This window comes from Danio rerio, chromosome 8 (genome assembly GCF_052040795.2).
Source record: "Danio rerio strain M-AB ecotype USA chromosome 8, GRCz13ab, whole genome shotgun sequence".
Lineage (NCBI taxonomy): Eukaryota > Metazoa > Chordata > Actinopteri > Cypriniformes > Danionidae > Danio > Danio rerio.
This window is the reverse complement of record NC_141028.1, coordinates 37366656-37375365: the sequence shown is the minus strand read 5'-3', so window position 1 is coordinate 37375365 and position 8710 is coordinate 37366656. Positions and strand designations below refer to the sequence as shown.

The 8710-nt window shown below is 33.8% G+C and overlaps 1 long non-coding RNA gene across 5 annotated transcripts in view; it reads left to right on the top strand.

Annotated features, from left to right (window-relative positions):
• The window catches only part of LOC141375869 (uncharacterized), a 178411-nt gene that overhangs the window by 165035 nt on the left and 4666 nt on the right, over positions 1–8710 (top strand). The window lies entirely within an intron of this gene.

Sequence of the window (8710 nt, the reverse complement as noted above, 5' to 3'; positions counted from 1 at the left end):
CTTAAATTGACACCTCTGATATGAAATAAAAGAAAATGAGAGATTCATTTGCTGCTCATCACTTGTTTGATAACAGAGGTGTCGCTTTAAATGGTGTGTATAGAAGCTGATCTGGGATCAGTTTATCATACCTAGCACATCCGTATACATGCATTCGCTAATTCACAGGTTGCATATGAAGAGCGATGATCGACCCACAGCTTTAATGGAAAGAAAGAGAAATATGGGAGAATCACAGCAAAAACGGAAGGCTTGGGAGAATCCTGGTAAAACAGGAGGGTTGACATGTATGAAGTAATCAGGAAGTGTTTGTGGAAAAACAGTTTTGCGAGAACGCAAAACATCTGCGAGGGAACGCAAAAACTTCCAAAAGAGGATTTTTAAATAAAAATATAGTCAAGGTAAAATGTTCAAAAACTAGGTCTGAGTCACTCCTTTTCTTCCGCCGTCTCATTAACACACCTTTATTAAATTACAATAATTAACAAATTGCACAAACAAACAGTAATATTTAAGAGTAAACTAATGAGCTATTTAAAAGTACACTTTAAAGAAAACCACATTTATAAGAGAGACTGTGCCTTAAAGCATATACTGCTCTGTCACACTGCTTTTATTTATTATTTTAGGTTTGTTTATGAATGAATTATTTAAGTTAAATATTTCATGTATGTGGTTTAATATTTAATTGGTCATTAAATCAAATGAAGAAGCTAGCTACTTTATTTTTTGACACTTCAACCGATCAGTAAACAAAGAAATGAACAACCACAGATTATTTTATTCTCTCTGTAAAGTATTTAGATACTTAGACTATACTAAATAATTAGACTATTCTATATAGTTTTTAACATTGTTTGGGCTCAGTTGGGATTATTTGTTAATGAACTGCCACTCATCTTTCCATTAAACATTTTGATATTAAAATTATGTTTTAACTTTATGTCTCCAAGATTGCATTGTAATTTTCTAAGTTAAACTAAACTAGTTAAACTAGACAATTAAAATATGCTGTAAAAAAGTTTAGGTTGATAACTATTTTATTTTGGCTGGAAATGATTTACTGCTGGTTTTATCTGACCAGAGAACAACACAATGTTGGAATTGACGTAGTAGCATTGTGTAAAGTGCGATATGAGACAGCATATTTAATCCTTGCACTATTTTAAGTGAATGCATATGTATTCCACCGACTCCAAAATTAGGAGTTAAGAGTCTCATCCAAAAAACCCAGAACCGAACATCCCTAATCGACGCCCCATTGATGTTTCTTTGAACATCAGGTGCCATTATTAACTGTTTATCAAGTTAAATTTCAAACTGAACCTATAACTGTTTTTGATTAATTCAAAGTATAGCCCAGACTATTTTTTTCCTTTTCAAAAGCAGAAGCAGTATAGCCTAAACAGGACAGTTTTACAAATGTACAGATAAGCATTTTTATAACTGAACATCACAAAAGGCCTACAAGAATTTTCAGTCCATTTTTATATACAGGCCTATTATAATTTTAAAGAAAACTGCTAGGTGGGCTATATTATTTTAAATCTAGCCTATATTATTTTTATTAATTTCCTCTGTATCTGTCACTTGCGATTCAATGCACATGTGCTGAGCGAGACGAGAAATAAGGCAATATTGACCATTTTTTATAGGCCACTATAGTATATAATAGTTTGTTTTTACATATAGTATTGCATTAATTTGCATTGACGTTTTGTAGTTTGTAGAGGCCTAAAATGAATGCCTCGATTTGGAGTTATTTAAAACATAATCCTGCGTTTTTAACATTCTTTAAACCAATGTTTTTTATTATTATTATTTAATGTGAATAACTTTTAATTAAAAATTGTAATGTATTTATTACACCACCTTATTGGGAAAAAAAAACGATCAATTACAGTGCTTCCCGCAGGTTTGAAATATAGGACTTGCAGCATTGAAACACCATTTACCCACATCACATAGTTAACTATGCGACAGACAAAACTTAATTGCATTTTTAATAATAATTGTATTTATTATGACACTTTTTCTTTTAATGGGTTAAAGTAAAAAAAAAAAAAAAGAATGTTACAAAAGAAAGAAATGCTTTATGCTATTTAGGAGCAATGTGCAGCCACTGACAGGTAAAATTCGCTTTTCTCTCACAAGTTAAAAAAGCAAATTAGGCTTGCCACGATAGACGGTGTTGACGGTGATACCGGTTTTAAGACGCAACACCGGTGACATCACGTTTTTACCGTGACACCGTCCTCACATTTGTTTTTTCTAAGTATTCGTTTTATTTATTTATTTTTTTATTAAATATTTATTTTAATTAAATGGAAAATAGAATTCGTAATAATTTACTTAAGGCCAGAGCATGCTTTATAATTAAAATCTGAACATAGTAATGCGTCATATTTCATTTATCACGTGAGAATAAATATGCAAGGCATACTCTCATTTTAAAAATCACGCGACCATCATCTCACAGTGTTTAATAATAAATATCTTATTTTTATTAAAACAAGAATGATGTAGCAATGCCGCGCCATCGACAAGCCAACTGCAGAGAAACAAAGCAATCATCACGGCAACTGAAGTGAGCACTTTTTCCGAAGTTCAGCTCTTCTTTTTTGCACTTTATGCATTTCATGTAAAAAAATAAAAGATGAATATGCCTACAAGAATGTAACCTGTGTGCGCGCGTCTTTTATCACTGAGGCCGCTGTCTTTAAAAACCGAAAGTTGCTTCATCTGTCTGGAAATATTTCGGCTTTTAATAAATGAAAAGTTAATTTAGGTGAGCCAATATTAAAAATTGCTATAAAGTAACTGTGAAGTGCGGCTACACATCGAATCTGAGGTCTGATCTCATCTCTCTCTCGCTATCATTCAGACATCGAAACGCCACACAGGTCAAGTCGCAAAACTGAGGCTGGTACCAGCTGACAGGTAGAACAGCTGAAGCCTTTGCGAAATCTTTCAAAATACAGCGCTGAAATTAACAGGCACAAATATCTTTGAGCCAGAAAGTCACGCCTTATCTGTCAAAACGCAATTCGAGCCAATAGGAGTTGTGTAGCCTATTAATTATATTAATTCTAATAAAATGAAAACCAAATTAAACTATTCATTGCATTTTTCGATTGATAAAAATATACGTAAACGAAAAAAAATCAAACGGTGGCTAGTTTGTATTAATGTGTCTTAAAATTAATAAAAATATGCTCAGCCTATTTAAGCTTCACGGTTATATGCTGCGAAGCATGTTACTGAACTACAATATCTCCGAGGGAGACTATATAACTCGATAGACAACATTACCTTGAGGGATTTTAAAAACAAAAGGTGTTTTAAAAAAGGAACAACACGCCAATCGGCAACAAATAAAACATCTTGCCAGGGTATGCTGTGTGTAATCCGCCACTGACAGTGACATAAGACACCTGCGCCTGTCAACTGTGCTTGTAAGAGAGCTCAAAGCTTGTATGGATATAACCAAAAAAAGCAAGATCATATAGTTATAAATATTCCATAACAATACTTATCGAAATATTTATACATTTACATGTTGATTATTTTTTTAGCCTGTTAAATAAAATTACTTTTATTTAGCCTGTCTTTAGATTTTTTACACAATGTTTAATTTCTTAACATTTCTTTCTTTTTTATTTAAAGTTTATATATAAAATGAGTGCTAGCTTGTTTAGTTGTGATCATTATGCAAGGATCATATTTCATATTCGGTTTATTCTTCACTAGCCTATAAATTCGTTAATAAGGCTATTTTATAAACGGATTGTTCATAAGGACTAAGCTATTAATATATAATGCAATAGGCTAAATAATACATTAAGAAATAGAGTGGAGGAACTAGGAACTATGACGTCACTTTGTAGGCTAATCGGCTGCTAGCATAAAACTGGTTCCCTCGTGGAAATCCCTATAGGATTTTCCCATAGGGTTTTCGAAGATTGCGAATAATACGCTCTGTGTTCAAACACTGTTCATTACACTTACACGTTTTGTTCAGCCGGATAATTGTCACACGAAAATATAACATTGAGCACTTTTGGATCTTAAATGCAAACGCAAGACTTAAAAAGCTAACATAAGGCTATAAACGGACTACAGCGCCCTCGGGGCGCTCGTCAGTGACGTCAGCCCCACCCTACTACAGACGACTTATCAAGCTTATTTTTAGAAATAACGTCCATGACAAAGAGTTAACCTCTCAGTATATTATATTGTAATCCACGCTATATATTATAAACTAATAAATACGCAAACACACATAGACCTTTGTGCCTTTTGGATCGTTTTTACGTGGGAAATACATGTTTTGCTTTGCGGTTGTTCTAAAAGTTTAAAAAATGTGTATAAATGTGCCTATATAGTATTATTATGAGACATATTTAAATAAGTGTATCGCTCGCGTGCACACAGCCCGCTTACCTTAACAGACGACGGCGTGAGGAGGAACAAGTCTATCAAATGCCTGCAGGTTTCATCATCATGGACACAGAATAACATTCAATATTCCTTTTGTGTCACGAAGTACAGCGAAAAACAGCCCAATACAGTCACATCTGCTATACGTTTTATGGAGGAGTGTAAATATTGCAGTTATGACAGAGTTAAATGTGTTGATGAAGAAAAAAAGACGAGAAATCACTTGATCACGTTAAAATGACAGTTAACATGCATGTATTTTTACACATTTATTCACACGTTTGCATTACTGAGAGCAGGAAAGAAACTGAGCAGTATCTTCATATTATCGTTTAATTAAAATGAATGATCAACAAATGAATCTGTCTCGACAGCCTTTACATGTGAAGGAATTATCTACACACAATCTGAATTCTCAATTAGAATAATACAACAAACTATAAAATACTATTCTGAAAATACTTAAATCACAGACTAATCCAAACGCCCAAGCGAGCTGCGCTCCAGACCAGATCAGCTCGATGACGTATAATGCCCCCGACGCAGCCTGTAGTCTCATTTAGCAACTTGATAGCAACCGTCTTTTTAAAGAAGCATAATCGATTTAAAAGTTGAAGAGTGTGCTGTAACTGATGTGTTTTATGTCGTAGAACAAAACGTGAAAGTATATTGAGTTGGTGTTAGCCACGGACCTTATTTGAGCGATTTTACTGAAACCCCATTCAAAAAACCCATTGACTTTGGGACGAGGGAACCGGAAGTGCTAAAATGCTAACTCGCTTCCGGGTTTTTGCATACAAATTGACGTCATAGTTCCTCCACTCTATTGAAGTCAGGTAGGACAACAAAAGACAACCAAACATGTTCCCCCTGTTAGCAAATGTAACCAAAAAGTATCTTTACGTGCAACAAGCTGCTCATCTGAGGGTGTGTTCAGCACGATGGGGAACATAGTAAGCCCCACAAGATCCCATCTTAAGCCAGAGATGGTCAACATATTGGCCAGGATTCCTCGCAAAGAACAAGTAAACCTCACTGTTAATAAATGCCAATTTACAATGTTTTATTTTTTATTTTTTTTTAAAGACTGTGTCAACCTGTCATTTTTGTAATGTAATTTTGAAAGCTTTTCTTTTATATTTGTTTCTTGTTCATTCGTTTAATCTTATTTAAACTTTGTGCAATTTAATTACTTATCTTGCTATTTTATTTTCTTATTCGTTTTAAAAACATTCTAACATTCATCACATTCGTCCATTCAAACAATTTACGCCGAATTGGCAATTCCCGCAAAACTGAAAGTGAAAGTATTATATGCATTTATAAGCTATTTAAAAGCAGAAAGAAAAGAGGAAACCCCGACCCCCACTATGATACCGGTATTACCGGTGTTGTCACATGTCGATTAACCGGTGGGGAAATTTCCTCATCGTCACAACCTTAATTTGAATGATTTTAGATGTGTATATAAAATAGCCTATGTAAAATATTAACATCATCAAATTAATAAAATAATGACAAATTTGAAATAAATGACAGAAAAGTTAATAAAAACAGACATTCTCTAAAAAATGTAAAAATCGCAATATTAAAATGAGTAGATTTTTTTTTAATAAAATGCGTTGATTAACTATTACTATTGGTGTATATATTTTACAGCCAGTCTAGATCTCATTACGTCCTCTCCCGAGTATATAGCCGAAGTTTTTCTTAGTCGTTTACATTAAAGAATCTATTATTTACTTTTTCTCTCTGTATCGCGGCTGAGTGTGCGCTGTCAGCTGAATATAGGCTTAAATTAAATCTAAAAAGCAACTAGCCTGCGAGCTAATATTTGTTTTTGTTTTTTTTCGCATAACAGCCAATTTCAACCGCGAGGAGATACCAACAGCTTGATATGCAACATTTTCTAAAATGTTATTTAGCTTGGAATAAAAACAATTCACAAAAAATGATTTAGTGTGTGTGTTTTTTTAAGATTGGATTAGCCTATTTCACAGTGTGTAAACATTAGAAATAATAATTAGGCTAAAATACAGTAGATTACCCCTTCATTCAGATATATGTCGTTGTTTGGGAAACTCTCCCCTGGTCTAGAAGTTTCTCTTGCTTCTTATCTGCTCCACAAGCGCAGCACGCTTCTTCCTCTGGCTCTGCACCAGGGCTGGGTTTCCCAAACAACAACGTAACTCGCGGCAGAAATATCATAGTACAATGTGTCGTTTGGGAAAAGAACGATGTAGTGACGAGTGTGTCCCAAAACCTGTAGTTTCTCTGTCACAGATCTATTGTTTGACCCACATTAGTTATAACGTAAAATGCCCATAATGATGCTCTAAACGAGGTGGTAACAATTTCTTTAGAGAGAGAGAAAAAAAAAAACATTATTTTATTTGCAAAGTATATTGTTTTACACAATCACACATTTAAAAAAAAAATCTATCATAGTTTTGGTGAAAACATGCACTTATATTCCATATTAATTGAAATATATATAACGGCACATATAAGACCTATATTTGTTTCCTTTACAAATATTATTAAGAATTTCATTTCTAATTTCATATATAAATCATTAATGGTTGTAGGCCTAATTTACAGTAGGCTATTTATTTAGAAATAGAAAAAACTTTTTAATATAATATTAATTATTATTATTATTATTAAAGTAGGATATTGCAAACAATATGCAAAATAAATGCAAACAATATTCCATGACTCCCAATATCAATTGCTACGAGCCTAATATAGAAATTTTAATTAACACGTAGTTCAGTCCATAAGTTGCTGTGAATAGAAACAGCCTATATAAGCCTACATTACCAGAAGTTGGCCTATAGGTAAAAGGTATATAACCGGGGATTTTGTGTCAACCTTGCTTGTGAAATATACTCAAGATATACCCCTGCCCTCATCTCAAACAAAATGTTTGGCTATTAATGAAGCAGCCTGTCTGAGGTGTTAATGGGGCATTGCGCTTTAACCGAAAACAACAACAACCCAAAAGCACTAAATTGGTTACAGGGGTTGCTTCAGAAAATTGCCTAATAATAATAGAAGTAGTAGTAATAATAATAATAATAATAATAACTACTGGCATGTTTATAACTAAAGTTGTTTTTACTTCGGTTGCACCACATGCTCTTAAGGCAAACCGTAGTTAGTAAGGTCATAAGCTCTCCGTAAAGCCATACATAGTTGCATTAAATCACCTAATATCAAATAAAAAGTGTTTCAATCGTTAAACTGATTTAGAATTCTGCAACTAATGCATCTACATATAACTGTTCTTTGAAAATTTGCTGTGAATGCACACAAATTACACAAAGTTATCAAAACATAAAACTTGATTTTTTAAATATTCTACACGTTAAAGAAAAAATAGCAGGGAGAAAAAACCCAGTCATAAAGAAATGTATGTTAACACAAAACATTTCTTGAAACAAAATTAAACTCTTCATTCACAAACCGAAAGAAATGCGAGATTTAGGAAGAAAATAAGGCTGTGAATAGAGGGAGATCATCGCAAGCTCCTCGATGTAAACTAATCTCACCGTCATCTCTTTTCTACCATTATACATGGGGGGAGGCTGCGGTAAATGTTTAGTTGGAACACAGCGTTAGGTTTAAACTGAGTGAAATGCTGCAACACAGAAATATTTAGTAGTGCGTACATTGTAAATTAGTGTCCCTTTAAGTCACAACTAGGCTTCATTTTAACTTACACACTGCTGGTGCAACTGGCCCCATGTAATCAAAAAAGGCTGCATATTAATAAGTGGGTCGCGGGTTATAATCTAAAAGCTATTGCCAGTCAAACACAGCACAGCCATTACAGCAAAATGGAGAGATTTAAATGTACATATTGCACATATGGAATTATCCACTCACTGCATGTCGTCTACCCTGATAAACATGCTAATTGTCTTATTATTATTAATATTATATTGTATGCACTTATGAAATTAAAGTTTATAGAGCCTGGTTTATACTTCTGCGTTATGATCGGCGTAACCCACGGCACATGCAAGCCGCGTAGCTGTTTATTTTACTTCTGCGCAATGTCTCTGTTGGTCTGCATTAACACTTTCAAAACGCTAGTTGGCAGTGAGGTGTTAATGTTCCTCTGTGTTGAGTTTCTTCGCTGTTGTTTTGTTTTTTCTAAACGCTTCCTGAACATGCAAGTGACTCAAACTCGCTCATTTTGAGGCTGGAACCGGCGGACGTGGAACAACTTTAACTATGAGATAAACACAAAACAAAACTTTCT